Source organism: Bactrocera neohumeralis, unplaced genomic scaffold (genome assembly GCF_024586455.1).
Source record: "Bactrocera neohumeralis isolate Rockhampton unplaced genomic scaffold, APGP_CSIRO_Bneo_wtdbg2-racon-allhic-juicebox.fasta_v2 cluster10, whole genome shotgun sequence".
NCBI classification, from domain to species: Eukaryota; Metazoa; Arthropoda; class Insecta; order Diptera; family Tephritidae; genus Bactrocera; species Bactrocera neohumeralis.
This window is the reverse complement of record NW_026089623.1, coordinates 20,418,367-20,442,026: the sequence shown is the minus strand read 5'-3', so window position 1 is coordinate 20,442,026 and position 23,660 is coordinate 20,418,367. Positions and strand designations below refer to the sequence as shown.

General features: G+C 36.7%; 1 protein-coding gene and 1 pseudogene across 4 annotated transcripts in view; one reads left to right on the top strand and one right to left on the bottom strand.

Moving 5' to 3' along the window:
- Positions 1-23,660, top strand: part of LOC126765199 (electroneutral sodium bicarbonate exchanger 1) — a 784,165-nt gene that overhangs the window by 288,288 nt on the left and 472,217 nt on the right. The gene's annotated exons all lie outside the window — the stretch shown is intronic.
- Positions 17,679-17,879, bottom strand: LOC126765639 (small nucleolar RNA U3; annotated as a pseudogene).

Below are 23,660 nucleotides of genomic sequence, written 5' to 3'. Positions count from 1 at the left end.
TATGACTTTCAACTTTACCTAAAATATGACACTATTTAAAATGTGAAATATGGTTCAAGAGTTAATGAAAGCGCAAAACCAAATGCTCCACACTTATTTAAGTAAAAAATGAGCGTATTGAACAGCGATTGGTATTAGAATACCATAATGGTTTTAACCAACATAAAATGGAGCTTACTAGATCTCTGGATGAAAATGATATATCGTCAGAAACTCATCTTAATATAAATTTTTTTACTGGAATTAAGACTATACATTGAGGGCATGACGAAATATCTCTTGTCATCAAACAAACAGTCGTCGCACTCGTGACTTAACTCTCACGTCACTGTTGACAGTCACAACTTTGAAGTCGTAGATAATTTCGTCTATCTTGGAACCAATGTAAACACCACCAACAATGTCAGCCTGGAAATCCAACGCAGGATAATTCTTGCCAACAGATGCTACTTCAGACTGAGTAGGCAATTGAGAAGTAAAGTTCTCTCTCGACGAACAGAAACCAAACTCTATAAGTCACTCATTATTCCCGTCCTGAAGCGCATGGTGAATATCTGGTCGGTTGTTGATTTTCCAGGTCTGAAGCCACTGATAACTGATAAGGTCCAATCAGTTTGTTGACGGTGGGCTTTAATCTTGCACACAATACGCTCGATAGAACCTTATATGCGATATTGAAGAGGCTAATCCCACGGTAGTTGGCGCAGATTGTGGGGTCTCCTCTTTTATGGATTTTGCATAGCACACTTAAAATCCAGTCGTTGGGCATGCTTTCGTCCGACCATATTTTACAAAGATTCTGATGCATGCCCCTTATCAGTTCTTCGCCGCCGTGTTTGAATAGCTCGGCCGGCAATCCGTCGGCCCCTCCGCTTTGTAGTTCTTCAGGCGGGCAATTCCTATTCGAACTTCTTCATGGTCGGGTAATGGAACGTCTGCTCCATCGTCATCGATTGGGGAGTCGGGTTCGCCTTCTCCTGGCGTTGTGCGTTCACTGCTATTCAACAGGCTGGAGAAGTGTTCCCTCCATAATTAAAGTATGCTCTGGGCATCGGTCACTGATCACCTTTGGGGGTTCTACAAGAGTATGCTCCGGTCTTGAAACCTTCTGTAAGCCGCCGCATTTTTTCGTAGAATTTTCGAGCATTACCCCTGTCGGCCAGCTCATCAATCTCTTCGTACTCACGTATTTCAGCCTCTTTCTTTTTCTGTCTACAAATGCGTCTCGCTTCCCTTTTCAACTCTCGGTATCTATCCCATCCCGCATGTGTTGTGGTCGATCGTAACGTTGCGAGGTAGGCAGCCTATTTTCACCCCGTTGCGACACGGCACTCCTCGTCGTACCAGCTGTTCTTTTGCACTTTCCGAAAACCAATGGCTTCGGTTGCAGCTGTACGTAAGGAATTTGAAATGCCGTCCCACAGTTCCCTTATACCGAGTTGTTGACGAGTGTTCTCAGAGAGCAGGAGTGCAAGCCGAGTTGAAAATCGTTCGGCTGTCTGTTGTGATTGCAGCTTCTCGACGTCGAACCTTCCTTGTTTTTGTTGGCGTGCGTTGTTTGCTGCACAGGGGCGAGTGCGAATCTCGGCTGCAACAAGATAGTGGTCCGAGTCGATGTTAGGACCTCGGAGCGCACGCACATCTAAAACACTGGAGACGTGTCTTCCGTCTATCACAACATGATCGATCTGGTTGGTAGTTTTTCGATCCGGAGACAGCCTGGTAGCTTGATGAATCTTTTTATGCTGGAGTCTAGTACAACAGTTATCCATATTTCGGGTCCCGGCGAAGTCAATCAGCCTCAACCCATTTGGGGAAGTTTCGTCATGGAGGCTGAATTTACCGATCGTAGTGCCAAAGATGGCGACTTTAACGCCATGGTGGGCAAAGTCGCCAAGCACGATTTTGACATCGTGGCGGGGGCAGCTCTCATAAGCGCGCTCTAAGCGCTCATAGAAGGCATCTTTGGTCATCTCGTCCTTCTCTTCCGTCGGGGCGTGGGCGCAAATCAGCGATATGTTGAAGGACCTTGCTGTGATGGGGATTGTGGCTAGACGTTCATTCACCGGAGTGAATGATAGTACTCGGCGGCGGAGTCTCTCTCCCACCACGAATCCAACACCAAACTTGCGCTCCTTTACATGGCCACTGTAGTAAATGTCACAAGGACCTATTCGTCTCTGTCCTTGTCCCGTCCATCGCATTTCTTGGACGGCGGTGATGTCAGCCTTTATTTTCGCGAGGACATCAACCAGCTGGGCAGCGGCACCTTCCCAAATAAGGGTCCGGACATTCCAGGTGCATGCCCTTATATTATTCCTTAGTCTGTAGTCCTTATTTCGTTTGTCATGGTCATCATCAAAAGGGGGTTTTCATTGGAATAGTTTTTTACGTGGCGGGTCCCAAACCCAGCGCGCAACCCTATGTAGGGTATGTTTCGCCTTCGAACGGATGTTCTTAGGCTACCCAGAGGATACTTGGTCAAAGACCGGAAATAGTGAGCTGCTTGAGCCATGAGTAAAATAATCGTTTCTGGCCACTCCCAAGTGAATGGCGATCAGAGAACTTTCCTCACTTGCGTGAACTTCTACACATGGCTCCATCCTCCATCCTGACTTGTACATTTAGAATTGTATAAAACATTGTAGGCAACCATTCCCCATATATATACATATATATAAATATGTTAATATTCAATTTCTATTTGTTTTACAGTTGATATTTTATTTTCATTTCTCTTTAAATTGTCGCGAACGTCATATTATGTACATTATTCCAACTGTAAAGCTTCTGCTCACTTGTTTGTGCAATCTGTATATTTGCCATTTTCCCTTCTTCGCATAAGCATTAGCAGGTAGGCGCGAGCTCTAATTAGTTATCTGGACTTATCTACTTGTTGTTTGTAAGCTGCAGTATGTTTACCCTCTATCCTAGCTGTGCTGATCTGTACGGCCTTTGTGCATATATGCCACTGCATATCGATCAGCCAGGAAAGTGGAAGGACATACTGCAGTAAGTAATAATCAATAATGTAACTCTTTATAAATGCCTATTCTTAAACACTGTTATTTTGAAATAAACCATTTGAATTGTTCCATTGAAGCCGTTTCATTGCTCATTTGAAGTCATTCGAAAAGCAAACCAAATGCGTTAAATTCGCCCCACTTGATCGATGACATACCTTTATTTCGCATTCAAATTGTTTGGCTATTTGGTTTGTGAAATTTCAACATTCGATGGGTAGATCACCTTGCTGAAAGGCTTCAGTGAATTCACCAAATATGGACAGCGGTGCTTCTACGTCATTAGTATCAAAACCCAGCCAGGGTAGCAATGCATCAGCCACCGTCAATATAGCCAGTGATTTACCAGCCGCCCCTACAGCCACCGAAGCCACCACTCCATCATCATCAGCTGCTGCCATTGCGCGTCAAGAAAATTGCGGCTCTACAAAAACGAATAGCCTTGCTTGAGATTTGTTTATCAGCCTCTCAGCACCGGTCACGTGGTGAAACGCTTAACGTGGGTACATCCAACAATTAGTCGCCGCCGAAGTTTCGTCGAGGATAGCAACACAATTGCCAGAATCGCAGCAGCCAGCTATTGCCAACTGTACAGTACCGTTGTCGCAGCCTACCGATATTCGTTACACGCCGCCGTTATTTGCAGCAAGTACCGCTGCTGCAAACCACATGTACAGTTCAACGATTTTAGAGATTGATACGCCTTCCACTCTAATTCGACGACAATGCCTACATTTGTCAACACAAGTGCTACATCTACACAGTTTTCGAGTTTGCCGAGAAAATTGCAGGAATTGTACGATTTTTGTGGAAAGCCGGAAAATTGGCCAATATTTTATACGGCTTACATAGAGTCAACTGCAATTTATGGATATAGAAATTACGAGAATAATCAACGTTTATTAAAGTGCCTGAAAGGATACGCGCGTGAAGCGGTCAAGTCACTGCTAATCCACCCGGACAATGTCGGTAATTTATTAAAATTTAGATTTGGGCGCCCTGAGCTGTTGATCCGCACATAGCTGTGTCAGGTGAAGGAAATCGCACCTATTGCGGAAAATGTCATTATGAAAATAATACCGTTTGCAACAAAGTTATGTAATATTTGTGTATTTTTGCAATCTACTCATGGTGCTGAATTGCATTTATCAAATCCTACATTATCCGACGAACTTGCCTCAAAATTGCTTTGAGCAAACGTGTCGTCACATGGGCCAGCTTCGCAGTTCTTATACAGCCACATGCAACAGTAAAACATTTGAGTGATAGGATATCAAAATTAGCTAATATAATGGGTACCCTATAAGGGGTCCACATACAGTTGAGCCACAACGATCAGTGAGATGTCCAATTTGTCAGGAGCAAAACAAGGTAGCAGAAAGTGCTCGCTTTGTAGATAATTCAGTGCCAAGAAAATAAGCAGATGCGAAACGACGTCGTTTGTGTTTTGCTGGTCTCAATTTAGGCCACTTTACAAGAAATTGCCATCGACGCAGGTTATGTTCAACTGATCGTTGCCAGAGAATGCATCATAAACTCTTACATGAAGTCGCGAAGAATGTTTCCAATTCGTCATTACGGTCAACTCCGAATTTCTCCGCTGCGAAAATAAATGCAAATCGTAATCTTACATCACCAAGTCGTTCACTCAACAGCCAGCAGACATCACTGGAAGCAAGATCAGCAGTTCTGAGCTGCAGTTCCACTGAAAGTAAGCTCCTCTTCCGTATTTTACCGGTCACCATTCATTGCTAACACAGAGTTGGGTTGGGTTATATTCGGCCCAACATCATCTACATTTCCGTCTCCAGTAGCGTGTTTATTCGTGAATAGTCAGGCTGATCAAACACTTCACAATATGGTATCTAACTTTTTCGAAATTGAGAGTTTCGGTGTTAGATCTGCTCCGATAGAGAGTGAGGAGAACTGAGGAGATCCGTGCAAGAGATGTCCTGAAGTCTACCACATGCCGCGTAGACGGACGTTTTAAAACGGGTCTCATCTGGAAAAGTGACAAAGTTAATTATCTGATAGCTACAATATGCCGTTGAAACGATTAGTCTGTGTGGAGCGAAGGATGAGTCATGATGCATATTTTGCCGCGGAATATAAGCACGAAAACTGCGGCCAGCAAAGGCTGCTAAGTGGACACCTACAACTTGATATTTGCCACTTTTTGCCGTTGCTAATCCCAACAAACCCGGAAAGCTACGAATGGTTTTCGACGGTCTCGACTGGTTTCCTAATACGAGAAGACGACAGGTGCTCACAGCGTTTCCTCCAGCAGTGGTGGTGACGTGCTGACGTTTGGTGCTGCTTGTTCACCATGTGCTGTAAATTATGTAAAAACGTTAACGCGCAGGAGCATCAAGATGAACACGGAACGACGGCCCGCGCAGTAAAAGCAATATTGGACCACCATTATGTCGATGACTTCCATGATAGCTTCAGCTCAGAAGAGGAAGCAATTTCCGTGTCAGAACAGGTTCGAGCGAGTCATATGGATACTGGGTTTGAGTTTCGCAATTTTACGCTTGGTGTTACTGATGTTACATGATCGATTGGCAAGAAAAAAGGTTTCGTTGGTGAGAGGGTACTTGGCTTATTTTGGCAGCCATCATCAGATTAATTCGGCTTCAAACTAAAATTCCATAACGTTGCTAAAGAGGGGATAAATGAGGACATACGCCCTATTAAAAGAGAACTTCTAAGTTTACTCAAGTCAATTTTTGTTCCTCTGGTGTTTCTGTGTTTCTGAGCAATTTAGTTATTGGGACCAAGTTACTTATAAGTGAGCCTTAGAAACACGACCCTTTGCCAAACGACGTAAATGCTGTATGGGCGAAGTGGCGTAAGCAACTACCCGAGATGGTAGAATATGCCATACCTTGTTACTATTTCAGAAATGGTACGCCTCAAATACTTCAACACCACGTATTTGTTGATGCTAGTGAAGATGCCTTCGCCGCCGTTGCCTATATTTCATCTCAATCTTTAAATGGTAAATTTTATGTTGCAACGAACATTCTCTCAAAATCGAAGATTGTATCCTGTGGAGTGGCTCCAAAACGCTTATCAAATTGATATAGAGTGAACATCGTCGTTACAAGACTTTCATACAGCACAAGAAAGCCGAGATATTGGCTTCAACAAGCATATGAAATTGGAGATGGATACCCACTAAGCACAATGTAGCTAATGAAGCTACGCGAGCAAACGATTGCACCAATTTTAATACAACAGCACGATGGTCACGAAATCCCCCGTTCTTACGCCAGGACGAGCAAGCTTGGCCTTCTGAAGACGTAACAGTTTCTGGAAATGATGAATCTGATAAAGAGCTTCGGTCTAAATTCGCTTTATTCATCGTGAGTTGTAACTTTATAGATTCTAGTAGATTCTTCCTTTCAAAAGTTGGTAAGAACCGTTGCCTGGATCTTACGCTTTTCGACCATTGCCTTCGGCGTACACAGCCAAATCAATTTTATGGCTTAACTGCCCAAAAGGTAGAGAATGCTAAGCATCTTTTATGCCACATTGTACAACGCGAAGTGTATGAAACAGAGTTCCAGTCCATTGAAAATGGTCACGTCATTGCCCATGACAGTACACTGTTACAAGTCTCACCATATATAGACGAAGAAGGTGTTCTTCGAGTACAGGGACGCATCGACACTGCCAGCTGGCTTCCAATCAGTACACGACGTCCTATTATTCTTCCGCCTGAACATGCTTTTACAAAACTATTAGTGTTACATCACTATAGCGCCATGTGCTACCAGAACATAGAAGTTACTATTGGTGACATCCGCCGCAGTTATTGGGTGCCACGTCTAAGAAGTGTGTTGCGCAACATAATTGCCAGTTGCAATATATGCCGTTCGAATAAAAACACCCCGTCAGCGCCTTGGATGGGATCGATTTCGACGAAAAGACTTACTCCTTACGTACGCCCGTTTAGCTACACTGGCCTTGATTACTTTGGCCCAGTCACTGTGACTGTTCGACGCAGCACCGAGAAGAGATGGGTTGCGCTCTTTACGTGCCATACAGTGAGAGCTGTGCACCTAGAACTGACTCATCAGTTCTACTGCTTACATAATTTTGTGTAGACGTGGTGTGCCCGAAAGATTTAGGTCCTACAATGGAAAGAATTTCGTTGGCGCTGACCGAGAAGCAAAGCGATTCGCAGAAGTATTCGACTGCAGTCGCTTTCAAAGAGAATTATCACAGAAAAACATACAGTGGGTGTTTAATTCCCCCTTTAACACTTCGAAAGGTGGCGCCGATCAAGAACAGCCTCTAACTCTTAACGCTTTCATTCTGTAAGCAGACAACACTTCCCAAACTCCTATAGCAGGTGCTGACTTGGAAAATACTTGTATAATACGCAATCAGTGGCGCATCGCTCGTCAATTGAGGGATCATTTTTGAAAGGAGTTAAACAACGAGCAGTCTCAAAACTAGCCGTTCTGGGCATTGATGATGTGATGGTGGTGAATTAGGTTGAATCACGGGGGTGGGGATGTTGGCAACCCTTCCCCATATAAATATGTTAATATTCAATTTCTATTTATTTTACAGCTGAATATTTAGTTTTCAATTCGCTTTAAATAGTCGCCAACTTCATATTATGTACATTATTCCAACTGTAAAGCTTCTGCTTATTTGTTTGTGTAATCTGTATATTTGTCATTTCATCTTCTTCGCATAAGCATTAGCAGGTAGGAGCGGGCTTTAATTAGTTATCTGGGCTTATATACTTGTTGTTTGTAAGCTGCAGTATGTTTTCCCTCTATCCTAGCTGTGCTGATCTGCACGGCAAATGCAAGTGCCTTTGTGCATATATGTCACTGCATATCGGTAAGCCAGGAAATTGGAAGGACATACTACAGTAAGTAATAATCAATAATGTTACTCTTTATAAATGCCTATTCTTAAACATTCGTATTTAGAAATAAACCATTCGAATTGCTCCATTGAAGCCATTTGAATTCATTGCACCATTTGAAGCCATTCGGAAAGCAAACAAATGTGTTAAATTCACCCTACTTGATCGATTTCAACCATTGAAATCTAATTCAAAAAATAGACAATTAATTATAAAAGTGGGAGATTTCATATTTGAGAAACGACAGATAAGAGCTGGCGTAACACAGGGCAGTGGTTTAGGCCCAGCTCTTTACATTATTTACACAGCCGATCTTTTGACAGGTAATAATGTATTGACATCAACTTTTGCGGATGCCACCGCTTTAGTGTGCCGTAACAAATTCCACATATTAGGCGTGTGTTATTTGACCAGAAAATTAATCTATTAGCTTATTTTGTATGGAAGACTTAGCCACATAATTTTGTTGGACTGTCACAGAGAACGTATAATATAGAGAAGGTTCAATTGCGGACCAGCGTGTGAACTGTCAAGAGCTAACAAAATCCTATTAGTGGATTTCACCACTTTTGGCTGAGAAGGAGAAATTTTAACAGAAATGAGTGAACAGAACTGAGCGTTCAATGAAAATTATGCTCAGAAATATAGTACATTGCTATTACAGATGTATGTTGCTCTTTTGCTTATATTTGTATACGTTTACATGCAATTATATCAATTGATATGAATATCATTTTGCGAATTTTTGTGAATTCATGCAAAATTGTTAACATTATTATTAAATTATGATATTTTCATGGCAATATTTGTAGTTAATGTGCAAATAAAAGCTACTTTTTAAATATTTCTTATCTTTGATAATATTATATAATTTCGTATGCATGTATGTACATGTGTATGTATGTATGCAAGTACAAATCAATTTCAAATCAAGATACATATTGTCATTTATCAGTAATATAAAAAGCGCGCGCTTCTCTATACTTATGTACACACATATGTATGTATGACATTCTTACACAAATAATATATGTATGTATGTATGCGTACGCATGTAAATCAAAAAATACAAACATTCTTCTGAAAAACAACAATAGTCTCAAAAATCATCATACATACTTACAATATGAGTACATATGTAAATATGTGCGTATGGCATTCACACAACCATGCATACACAACATACATATGTACATACTTACACGCGTTCACATGTGGATATGTCACCCGCAAAAATCTATACATTATTCTAAGACAAGGCGCTTATTTCCAGAGATCTACAAAACGTACAGAGACAAATAATACATCAAATTAAAGTGTGCGATCTGAAACTTTGCACAAATTTTACAGATTTTAAATTCATTGAACCACTTTTGATATATTTGCGTTTAAAGTTCTTCAATTTTTACATTAAGCTAATATAAGCAGCGCTTCTACAGAAAAGAGCATATATGTAAGAAAATGAATAATTAAAAATGTTTCTGTCATTTGCTTTCGTTACACACATACCCACATACGCGAAGGCGCAAGTGCGAAATCTAACAACAACGATGTTGTCTGCTCGGTAGCAAAATGACAATAAGCATAGATAACTTGATACGAGGCTCTTTGGTTCGAGAGAGAGCTGTCAAAACTCGCATTTTTTATAACATTTGCCAATGATGCCACTGCTGAAAAATATTAACTTGGGTATTTAATAAATTACACGAAACACTAAATTAAACACTTTGAAAATGCATACATACATATATGTATATGTATATGTAAATGCTAAAATGCAAAATCATTAATTAATTTACATAAACATTTATTTTGCCAAAATATGTTCGCACAGTTTCATTTCACACTAATTTCGTCAAGTAATTATAGCGCTGCTTTTCTGGCATCCCGCCTTTTTCACTAACTGCTGGTTGACGGCACCCTGATTGTGTTTTGTTGCCAGCTTAGAAAACAGATCAGCTGAAAGCGAGAGAGCAAGAAAAGAGATTCTAATCAAGTTATCTATGACAATAAGAGAATCACGAATATTACAAATTACAAATGTTTGCTTTGGCATGTGCACTGGTACATACATACATATGCATGCGCTAAGGTGCTATCTACGATTTGACATGCGCTCTCTTCTATGTTGCACGAATATGTATGTACGAGCTAAGGAACATTGCGCTTTGACATGCGCACTCTACTTTGTTTTATATTCACACATACATACTTACAAACATATATACATATGTATGGGCGAAGACGCAAGTGCAAAATCTAACAGAAATATTGTTGTCGGCGTTATTTTGATTAGAAGTGTTATTGCGTTAGGTAAGCTTTGAGTCAGTTCAGTTTTCTTCCAAAAGTCAAGGCGGCTATTACCAGCGAATACATACATACTACATCGAATTTCAGTTCAGATTCAGATTAATTATTAAAAATAAAATGCCAAACCAAAGGCGAATTAGACGAAAAAGGAGTTTAACAGGTCGAAGAGAAGAGGTGAATGTTATAGATAAAAAGGAATTTTTAATTGTTAATGTATGTATGTATGTATATGAATTGACCTGTTTTATTAGAGCCGTAGTCATGCAGGATCTATGGCAAGTTATTTCAAAGCTGCCCTAAACTCCGTAGTTCTTCCGGAGTATAGTTCACTTGGGGGTTTGACTAATATATGTTTACACTGTAAAGGAAAACATTTCGGAAGTGAAAAGGTATCTGTACTTTTCATTGTTTTATATTCGTAATATATGTATGTATATACATACTTATTGTCTTAATATTTGGTTGAAATTGTTACTAGGTAAGAAATGGCTTTACGACATGTTGTCATGGCGGAAAAGTTAAACTTCAAGAATTACGTGTACCTGAGTTTTTGAAAGCTGTGTTAGAAAATGATTTGAGGTCTTGGCCGGGACACTATTTGGAGAATATTCGGCAGCTAAATAGTTCGTTTGCTTTTGCATCATTCGAAGCGAAAATTGCGGAGCCTACAGGGCGCGGACCATATTGCTTCCGAATACATGGATCAATATATCATAGGGTAGGTCCATTGCATGCAGATCATCCTTCAGAATCCTCCTACGCCCAGCTGTTTTTCTTGACACGGATCAAGCAACTGATATAAGGGCACAACATAATTCAAACTGCGATAGGTATTTGCTGAGAGAAATCCACGAAATGCTTTCAAATATGAACACCTTGGCAAATGAGTATAAGCATATGGCGCAGGTTGAACGCGAAGAGGAACAGAGGGCCAGAGAAGAAAATCGCAATGCTCGTCGAATTAGCTTGCTACTTTTGCTTAGATCGATTATTACGTGATATTCACCAAAATGAAATACCTTTTGGTGGAAAGGTTATTTTATTAGGTGGTGATTTCAGGCAAGTTCTTCCTGTGGTGCCCAATAGCTCACGCGCCGCTATAGTTGGTAATTGTTTGAAACGGTGCTCACTTTGGAAATTTTTTAGGTGTCTCAAACTCTCAACGAATATGCGTTCTAAAGAATCCTTATAAAACAGTTTTCTTTAGCGTGTTGCAGAAGGTCGAGAGCTATCTCCAGAGTCGAAAATCAATATACCAGAAGAGATAATTTTGCTAAATGAAAATTTAGTGGATTGGGTATTTCAGCCTCAGTCTGGTGTTATTAGTCAAAACCATTTGAAGGATCGGGCAATTTTGTGTCCAAAAAATTATCCCTGTACGATAATAAATAGCGAAATAGTAAATATGTTGCCCGGTGAAGAAAGGGTATATTATAGCGTGGATACTGTCGTTTCTGAAGATCCTCAAGAGCATGTCAGATTCCCTACAGAATTTCTAAACTCCCTTAATTTCAGTGGAGTAGTTAAGTAGTTCATGAGTTAAGGCTTAAGGTTGAAACAGTTGTGATGTTAATCCGCAATCTTAATACATATGAAGGGTTGGTCAATGGGACTCGCTTGATAGTGAAAGCACTACATTGTAATTGTTTGGAGGTCGAAATTTTAACCTGTGAATCACAAGGGAAGGGAACAACACTTCCTTTTATTTTAAAGCGTCGCCAATTTCCAATAATTGAAGCATTCGCAATAACAATAAACAAATCTCAAGGGCAGACTCTAGCAAGAGTTGGTGTTTTCCTCAAGGAGGATTGTTTTACGCATGGCCAGCTGTATGTCGCATTGAGTCGAGTACGATCTTCTCAAGATATCAAAGTTAAGACTTACGACCAAAATAAAACCACTACGAATGTAGTTTTCCATGAAGTACTTGAATAAATTGAGTTTTTATAATTTTTTTTTTTTACTTTTTTCATTTTAAATAACGGAGTCCCCCGATTATCGGGGGTTATTACTAGTTGCAAATACTGTTCTACAAAAACAACAATCGTTTGAAAAAGCATCAGAAATCAATATGGCAGCCAAATTGCCAACGTCAAACTTTATAGTAAATTACACAACAACAAAATTTTTATTCATGAACGCAAACGTACTTTCAAAACGCATATTCGATTCATTCATAAAAGCAGACGCCATTTCATCTCCCCGAGCATGCCCTGCCTACAAGCGTCTTTTCGCGACGATTTCAAAAGCTAAAAATCATAAATTGAATATACTTCTGAAATATATGAGAAGGAAAAAGTGACAACCCCGTAAAAATAAGTATTAAAGTATATTAAAATAAAATTGACAACATAGTTTATTTGTCGATTTTCAATTCAAGAAATGTTTCAAAGAAAATATTTAACATTCCTCTGATTCATGTGTACAGTCAATCCCGGCTAAATAGTACTCCGCTTAAATGAAAATCAAATCCCTCCCTCTTCACTCTTAACAGCCTATATTATATCTTGCTGCATCTCACGGCTTGTTTTTTGAAATGCATAGAAATTAATGTTTTGAGTACGACTCGTTTAAGTATCCGCAGTCGCTTATGTGCCATATTACATTTTTATTTTTAACAAACCAAAAAATTCGGTATCTTTGATTGTGGCACATAATCGGGATTGACTGTATTTGTCAAGGAATGTGAAAAATATTTTGTAATTCTGAAATATTTTTACGCAGCTGCGTCGTTATGTATGCAAGCTCTCACATAAACATACATATTTACGCTGGTTTGTTGGCGAAGCTGTACAGCGGCAAGGGAAGCGGTGACAATCGTTTGATTTTTTTCAGTACAGCTCGGATTTTGTACCAACAACACATTGACTTTTTGACAAAACGTGAAGTTCGGCCATTGGTTGTCCGTGACAACGGAGTTTATAAATGAAACAATGAGTGTATATATTTACACATAAAGTTGTGTGTAGACAAATTTACAAACATTATGCGAATGATTTTTTCAAATTTGTTTACATGAACACAAAATTACATACATATGTATGTATGTGAATATGTGAACTTTATGTGTACGGTTTTTTAAAATCTGTTGTTATTTCAACAGATTTAATGGAATTTATCATTAAATAGGTCAAATTGCACATACATACATATGTACATACTAATGAGCTTTGTTATCAAATATATGGAGAATATATGTATATAAATGATATCCATAGCCGTTTGCGCATTGTAAATATGCGAATCTGTAAGCGTACATTGAAATTAGCATAATTTTTCTCATTTAACACTGAAAATGCTCAATTCTGCTATTTTCGACGCTCCTGTTAAATATTGGTGAAATCCGCTTATAGAAAAGAGTACCCCTCCAAAAAATGAAATATCGTAAGTTTTGCAACGCGGTGAACCTTCTCTATATTATACGTTCTCTGAACCTTCTCTATATTATACGTACTCTGCAGTTCTTCGCTTTTTTCATTCACAATAGCTAAATAGCTATGGTTTTTCCAAAAAAAAAGGTGCGTGGAGTCCCTACGCGTGGAAGAAGTTATACTTCTTAGTGATATTCAGAAATGCATATCATTTTGTATGAAAGAAAACTAGAACATTTAAATTCATTATGCACATTTTATAAAGCAAAGTCTAAATGATGGAATTTTGACTTGGAAAGTAGTTCTGTCTCTTCGTTGCGGAATATGCAGCGTAAGCATCTCTCTTTTGTACTCTTCGAATTGGGTTGTCATATTATAATTTGTATATCTTATATCATGGTGTTTAGTCAATTTCTTGTATTCATTATTGGCGTTGCAGTTGTATTGCGCACAAAACTGGGCCAAAGTAAAATGAATTTTATTTTTCTTTGCAGTTTATCAATAAATTTAAATAAGTTTCTTAATAAATTTAAATAAATTTAAGTAAATTTACATGTATTTTCATTTATATTTAATTATCAATAAATTTTTTTAAAATTATTTGCCCTAGTTGTCCATTTTATTTTCTCATGCATTTCAGTCGATTTTTGTATAGAAATTTGACCGGCGTAGAAGCAAAATGCGAAACAATCCTACATATATTTCGCGAAAGCAAATGTTCTACAAAAGCATATTTCTATACTTAAACAAAATTATTTGAACCATCGTATATTTCTTACATGCATAACCAAACCATACTTAAGACAACGCAACGAAAGTGTCAATGGTGGTGTTGGTGGTAAGCACATGAAAAGTCACAATGTGAACGCAGATTCGAATCTCGACGGACTTAGTCTTTAATTTTTGCATTTTAACATCCTAATACTATACTAATAAATATTTTTCTTACTAACAGAAATTAAATTTATCACAGCAATATACCTGTTCAAATTTGAACATGTTTATTTTCTTAAATAAAAGAAGTTAAGAAATTTGTAATACTTAAGATCATAGAAACATATACAGTCCACTAATAATCATTTCTTTCCCTCGGCAATATGTTCAAATATATTGAACAGGCTTATCTTCGCCAATGCCGAGGCAATACAATACATATGTACATAAATAAACCCATAAATGTACATGCATATATATGCAGCACATATACATATGTACATACATTCATGAGGCACGTATGCATTTAAATGTAATACGCATGTACTCAAGATATGTTATATAAACATATTTACTTAGGTTTGGGCAATTGATTACAAATGCACTTGTGCACTTGAAAACAGCCCAAACCATACAACATAAATTGTATGACCACACACGCACACATGTATGGCATTGTATGGTTGAAAACAACCCCATGTGGTGTGCTGTAACATACATACACATACATATATTTAATTAGATAAGATAGTTTTAAAAATATGTATATAAGCAAAGAAAAATACCAAATAAAATCAGAATGAAATATTTCTCACTCAATGAAGGTCATTTTATTTCCCCCCACCAGTGGTAAGGAATAAATAATCTTTTTTGAGTTAAAAAGTTTGATCTTACAAATCAAACAGTTTGATGTTATAACTCAAACATTTTTGGTCCTTCGAGCCGGATGAAGAGCTCGGCCATAATCAAAAAGTCCTGTATTTAAAAAACAGGCAACATACAAAAAAGCCCTGTTTAAAATACAGGCAACATAAAAAAATAATTGTAAGACGGGTGTATATTCCCGCATATTAGAACCTTTATTTACATTTTTGGTCCTTCGAGCCGGATTTCTCATCTTTTCTCTTTGATTTATCGTCATCGGGCTTTCTGCATTGGCGTTCATCCTTACTGCTGCTGGATCCACCCTTGGATGTTCTTATGTCCTTCAAAGCTGCAACCGTTTTTGTACTCTTTTGCGCTGAATTCCTGCCTATTATCACCTTCTACATCGGTGCATTTTTCTTTTATGTATTTTAGTGAAGTAGTAAAATCTTCCTTCTGTGTTTTAGCATCATCTTCCAAAATATGATCAGCTACTTCAGTTTCGTCTTCAAACGATTTAACCTGGACTTCACTTTCCCACATTTTTCCAAAATGTGAGCCTGCCGGAAGAGATAGATGACAAGTTACCAATTTAGTTGGTTTTTCCTCAGTTTTTGAAGCTTTATGAAGTTCTTCAAGTGATTCTTCTTCAACTTCAACTTCATATATGTTATTGTCTTCCTCTATTACTTCTGCTGTTTCTTCCTCAGCAGAAGACAGATTTATACAAGATAGATAAAAGATTGGAACTTTTGTACATTTTAAATCCGAGTCAAAACGATACAAAATTTCAGGTTCTTCTTCTATTGCAAAATCTTCAAACAGGACATCACGCTGAAGAGAAATATAACTAATTTCGGGCTCTCCTTTTTGTAATCTGTTATTTCAAAATATAAATTTTCAACTTCAGAAAAAATTTTTGAAAAATAATTTGTGTGAAAATTGTGCATTTGAAGAAACACAATTTTCAAATGTTTAATATGATCACTTTTTACTGCAGTGATTTGGTGGAGATCTTCCATTACTTCTCTGAGGAGTTGAATTTTCCTCTTGAATATGAAGATTCCAAGATCCAAATGAAATGTTTGTGACTTGTATTTATTTGTCTTGTTGCTGCTTGTTTTTCTCCAAAGAAATCGTTGGAGGTATTTGATTTGGTCGCCTAGTTGACCTTGCTGTGCCTCGACTGAATATTTCTTGGATAGCAGTTAGATCACTGCGTTTAGTCTCTGCTAAGACGGCTTATGCGATCGGTTTTAACGCGGGAATATACACCCGTCTTACATATATTTTTATTTAATCAATATGCGGGAATATACACCCGTCTTACAATTATTATTTTTATTTTGTCAATATGCGGGAATATACACCCGCATATATAATAACAGGGCTTTTTTAAATTTGGCTGAGCTCTTTTTTTTTTTGTTTTAGGCTCGATAGGACCAAAAAATGTAAATAAAGGTTCAAATATGCGGGAATATACACCCGTCTTACAATTATTTTTTTATGCTGCCTGTATTTTAAACAGGGCTTTTTTGTATGTTGCCTGTTTTTTAAATACAGGACCTTTTGATTTTGGCCGAGCTCTTCATCCGGCTCGAAGGACCAAAAATGTTTGAGTTATAACATCAAACTGTTTGATTTGTAAGATCAAACTTTCTAACTCTAAAAAGATTATTTATTCCTTACCACTGGTGGGGGGAAATAAAATGACCTTCATTGAGTGAGAAATATTTCATTCTTTTTTTATTTGGTATTTTTCTTTGCTTATATACATATTTTTAAAACTATCTTATCTAATTAAATATATGTATGTGTATGTATGTTACAGCACACCACATGGGGTTGTTTTCAACCATACAATGCCATACATGTGTGCGTGTGTGGTCATACAATTTATGTTGTATGGTTTGGGCTGTTTTCAAGTGCACAAGTGCATTTGTAATCAATTGCCCAAACCTAAGTAAATATGTTTATATAACATATCTTGAGTACATGCGTATTACATTTAAATGCATACGTGCCTCATGTATGTATGTACATATGTATATGTGCTGCATATATATGCATGTATATTTATGGGTTTATTTATGTACATATGTATTGTATTGCCTCAGTATTGGCGAAGATAAGCCTATTCAATATATTTGAACATACCTAATATACATATACATAATATTGCTGTGATAAATTTAATTTCTATTAGTACGAAAAATATTTATTAGTATAGTATACGATGTTAAAAGGCATACATCTTTCTATTCTATCTTGTGTATCTGCACATGCTCATATGAATGTATGTATACGCATGTGCGCGTTCGGAAATTCAAATAATTCGCACAAATATAAAGCGAGACGAAAGAAATAAAATCACATAAAATAGTTGAGAATTCGCAAAAATGAAAGACAAACGAAAGTAAAATAATGCGCAAGCATACATAAGCGTACTGTACTTATTGACCGCATTATTTTTGCGTAAAACCTTGGAATGTATTCATTAAAATCACCACTCAGAAGTCGTTTTATCCGTTGTAAGCGAGCGATTTTCGAAGAAACATCATTTTTAATATGCCACAACACAATATTAGAAATGAAGTTCATAAACCTCACGCTGTCAGATAAATGAATACCTCGTCATCGCGGGTCGATTTCCAAAAAATTTAAATGAAGACTAACTACAGAAATGATCCTGTAAAGTATAGCCTTAATTTTCCAACGGCCAACTCAGAGTATTTCAACCAAAATATACGCAAAATAGTTGAGAATTCGCAGAAATGAAAGACAAGCGAAAGAAAAAGAAGCATAACTTCAATAATGCACAAGCACACAAACATACATATGCGCAGCAGCAGCAAGGAAAGAGGTAACAATCGGCGATCCATTGTATATTTCTTTCATGCATAACCAAACCATAATTAGGACAACGCAATACAAGTGTCAATGGTGGTGTTGGTAGTAAGCGCTTGAAAAGTTACGACGAGCACGTAGGTTCGAATCCCAATAGAATTTATTTTTAATTGAATATGTCACCAAAAATTGAAACATTGTTCTACAAAAACAACAACAGCATAAGCAAGGCAACATTGTGTTGTTGGTAGAAAAGCCAAGCTGTGCCGAAAGAAACGAACAAACGATCGCCCAGAGAACGTATATTTATAGAGAAGGTCCAAAAACGGACAAGCGTGTGAACTGTCAAAAGCTAACAAAATGTGATGAGTGCATTTCACCACAGCTAGATAAGAAGGAGAAATCTTAACAGTGGCGCGTGAACAGAGCTGCGCATTTAATGAAAATTATGCTCAGAAACATGCATTGCTATTACAAACGTATGTTGGCCTTTTGCCTCTATTTTTATATGCTCACATGCCATCATGTTAATTGATGTGATTATCATTTTGCGTATTTCTATGAATATATGCATAATTCATATCATTCTAATTAAATTATGCTATTTTCAAAACAATATTTGTAGTTAATGTGCAATTAAGAGTTATTTATTAAAATATTTCTTATGCATATGTATATGAATATGTTTGTAAATATAATATACATATGTATGTATGTATGTATGTGTATATGAGATACTATCATAATATCATAAAAACTTAATATACATATTACAATAATATGTCATTTAATTTTCATACGCATCTACATATCAGCGCATAATTACATATGCACATACATATGTATGTAAGTACAATTCAAATTCAAATCGTAATATCATTTATCAGTAAAAAGTGTGCGCGCACTGCTCTATATGTATGTACATGCATATGTGTACGACATTGCCGAACAAATAATGTCTACCAACCAACATACAAATATGAGTACACTTGTAAATATGTGCGCATGACATTCCCAAACAAATAATGCATACAAGTTATCGACTTGTATTGTACAAGTCTAAAAAAAAAGATTTTTTCGTTGGTTGCAAGACCTTTATTGAATCACCAAAACATTAATACTAAAAACTTAATTCTACTTATTCTCTTTTAAATATACCCTATTTCTACCTGTGTCAGCAATTGGTATTGGTCGGCGCATGCCGAATGTTGTTGCAAGTGTTTTATTTTGCTTATTCCTTTTTAAGGTCGATCCAGAATTTTGATCGGCGCATGCCGGATATTGCGCTGCTGATATTGACAATTTTGCTGAGCGCGCGTCTGGGCTATTTCCCAGTTCTTTGTAATTGTTGACTTAGCGCAATAGTGTTGGTGTTAGCTTTGGTTTCAACTTAGATGGTGCTAACTCTTCCGCCGCCAAAAATTAACGTCCTCGTTTGTTTGGATTAAAAAACTGTGCTTGTGGGTTCTGTTAAGTAATAGCCTTGACAGACGGCACCGTTAATCCGGATTAACTGCGCACTTAATCAGATCCAAATTTGTAGGTGACTGACGGCAGGTATGCGAGTTTGAAACTCTCATAAACAGCTCATTGTCCTTTTTATAATATTTTCAATGAAAATTGATAGAAGATAAACATTACGGTTGTTAGCCGACCAATTTTTACCAAACCATTTTTTATTACAAAATCATAAGTATAAACACATTATTTTTAAAACTGCATCATAACATAGAAGTTTTATTGATATTATATTGAGAATTTGATAAACAGCTGTCAGGGTTGCTTGTATTTCATTCACAATAGATGAAAATTGGCCATTTTTAACAATGTTGCCAACGAAAATCTCACAAACTCCCTAAAATTTTGAGAGTTATTTTTGGATTCAGCAACGGAGTTAGCTGTGGTAACTCCTGAATTAATCCGGAAAAATGCAATTAATCTGGTTTAACGCTGCCGTCTGTCAATGCTATAAGGCATTTCGGGTGTTGCGACTTTTTTAATATCGGCCTCATTGGCGTTCGGATTGTAGCTCGATAGCTCTGGTTCTGCCTTGAAATTTATTTTCATGATTAACTTGATAATCAAACTTGCTATGAAGATAATGCTAGTGATCGTTAGCGAAAAATTTGTTACTAGGGCTGCTGTGTGGGTTGTTTTCAATGCGTCCAACCGCTTGGTTTTATTAATGTGAAGTTCTTTCAACATTTCTAAGCTTAAAATTTCTTCTTCCTTGTTTGAGGGGATATTTGATTGCAGTATAGCAGGCAGGGGTTTGTTGGTTAGTATCTCGTTAAAAGAGTATTTCTGGTTGTCGATTATAACCGTGGAATTGTGGAATTGCACTGCATATGATCCTTCAAGGGTTATTTTTTGGTTGTCAATTTGAATTGTACCTTTGTACTGGTTTAATAGAATTATTCCAGGTGAGATGTTTTCAACTGAAGGGATGTGCTGATTGTTGACTAATGTGCATTCTGCTGGTTCGCTCTTGAGTAGTTGTGGGACACAGGTAGTATTACTAATGTCTATAATGTTCCTATGATTACAAATTCTAATGTTGTTGTTTTCTTTACATTTTAGTTTAATGCCAAATATTTTATTATCATTACAAGTTACAATGTCCTCGAAAGGGATTTTATTAATATATTTTTTACTTTTTTATTGGTTTAATTAGAATTGATTCACAAATTTCTTCATTTGTTTATGGTATGCTTACTATGTAAAATAACATTGTGTTATTTGAAGCTATTTTTATATTTGGTAGTTCTAATGATTCTTCAACATTATTTAATGCAGCGTCTGAAGAACTACATACGCTACTCTCGTAGCATTTCATTTTACTCTTGCTACCGCTCTCAATTTGTCGGGAGCCACAGCGTAGTCTTAGTATAAAAGTGTAAACACAATGGCTACGACAGACTGCAAACTACATCTGTCAAATATTAAAATACACACGTTCTTAAGGGCAGTGTTATTTTGACAGCTGCACGACTACACGACTGCAGGCCGACAGTTGTCGTTCTCGCTAACTTCAATTTGCTCCTATTTTTGCCAACGACAGTAGAGTTGACAGTAGAATGGAAGATAGAAAGAGGAGGTAGAGTGGTGATGCCACTAATATGTAAAATGTAAAATTATTCACAGCTCTAACACACTTGATGCTATTTTACAAATAAAAGCATAAAATAGCTATATTATAGCTCTATTATATCATTTGTAATAACAAGTGATAATTTAAAGCAAAAATATTTACCTATTTACTTATTTTTTGCATACAAAATTTCACTTTGAACAAAATATTAAAATTGCATTGAAGTGAAAGGTATTAGTATGGCCACAACGAAATTGTGTACATGCAAAATGGACAACTGCGTTGTTTTGTGTACATGCCGGCCATTGTGTTGTTGTTGCTTCTCAAAATGTACATGTAGTAAGATTAACAACGACGTTTTCAGTTCACTGTCGTGCCGCTGCAGTCTATCGTAGCCATTGTGTTTACACTTTAACAATGTAAAGTATGTGCTCTACTCTGCTCCGAGTTTTGTTAGGTAAAAAACTATAGCTGGAGCGGGAGCAAAAAATTAAATTCTGCGCTATGCTCTGGCGTAGCGGTAGAAAAAATTGGGAGCGATAGCACAGCAGAGCAAATGAAAATTTTCATGTGCTACAGCTCCCGAATGTGTTTGTTGTTTTTTTTTTCTTTTTTGCTATTTTCTGGCATTTACAAGTATGGTACAAGTTGGTATATAAAAGAAAGTCGTTTATAACTCAAGAACGGCTGAACCGGTTTGGCTTAAAATTGGTGGGGAGGTAGTTTGGAAGCACGGTAAGGACATAGGATACATTTTATCTCTTTATACTAAATTTCAATACAGCTCATAAATACAAAAATTATATTTCAAATCATAAGCATTTGTTCGAAATTTATATAAGAATAATTTGAAAATTTTAGTAATTCAAAAATAGAAAGAAATAAGTAAAAATTTTCATTTCCAAACATGCTTAGTATATGGGTTATACTGATTTTGCTTCTTAACCAGGTAGTTTTTTTTTAAGACGAGCCCGTCCGATATATTTAATATCACAAAAAAAAATGGCATTGGAATTTTCATCGTCAAGGCACTGCGGATACTTTGCTAGATTATTAGTCAAGGACGCAAATGCATTCATAACAAACCAAACGCGATATCTAACATAAGGATATAACGACTAATTGGAGTGTTGATAAAAAGGTTTATTATAATTTTAGATATACAGAAATCTTTTCGATTCTTTGCAATATACATTAAGTATGTATATGCGTACAATTTCAAACTGATTCTTCCTAAAAAATCATAAAATTACTAAATATTGGGAATGGTAGAATAGAACTACAAATACGCAGTGCAATGGATTAAAACTGGTACTGATAATCAGTAGATGAATATTAACCACGTGTATTCCAAAAGATAAAGGCGAGGTATCTAAACCTGATTTTTCCACGAAATTCGCATTTTTTTGTATAACTGACAAGAGCTACAGCGTCTAAAGTCAAAGCGATGCCATAAAATACCTCTGATCTGTAGGAATTTAAAGATAAAAAACCAAGATTGTAGTGTATTTTCTATGGAAAATTTTTACATGCCTCGGTCCAGTTCTTAATGTTAATATGTAGGGCTAAAATTTTCAGGGAATTTTTTTTGGGGTATTTCCAAGGAAATTTCGTGACGGGACTGAAAAAAATTAATAGTTAAAAAAAACACCCTAATGTATATAAAAAGGGGGAAAGTATATGTACATAGTTAAAATTAATTTCGAAAATTCATAGTAATTGAGTATTGTAATACATTTGGAATAGATGATGTTTTTGGTAATATAAAATTGGTAAATATTTTACATAATAAAAAAAAAATTATAATTTATTCAATTATTATCTAATTCACTTTATTAATATATTTCTTAAAATATTTGATTTTAGATTTATAAAGGCACTTGACGCAACAAGTGCCAAAATGATTTGCATAACATTGTTTTGTTTGAATTATTCAATTAATTCAAATATTATGCCAGAAAATAGCAAAGAAAAAAAAAACAACAAACACATGCGGGAGCTGTAGCACATGAAAATTTTCATTTGCTCTGCTGTGCTACGGCTCCCAATTTTTTGCTACCGCTACGCCAGAGCATAGCGCAGAACTTAATTTTTTGCTCCCGCTCCAGCTATAGTTTTTTACCTAACAAAACTCGGAGCAGAGTAGAGCACATACTTTACATTGTTATGCTAAAGCTACGCTGTGGCTCCCGACAAAGTGAGAGCGGTAGCGATAGCATAGCAATAATTTTAGAAATTTTGCTGGTACGGAGTAGTAAATGAGAACGCTGATTTAATGTAAGATTATTCCTTAAAATTACAGATTCTAATTCTTCGTTAGATAAAATATATGAATTTACAATTCCGGCTATAGCCCAATGAAATGCATAATCTATATTGATAATTTCTTCCTTTATAACTCTAAGTTTGTATTTTAATTCTATAGCAACATTGTGCTGTATGTATTCCCTAGATTGAACGGCTTTCAAAATTTTATTTGAAACGGCTGTTATCTTATTTATCCTATCAAAAACTATTTTATTTATTGTTACTTGATTGTTGTTATTGTC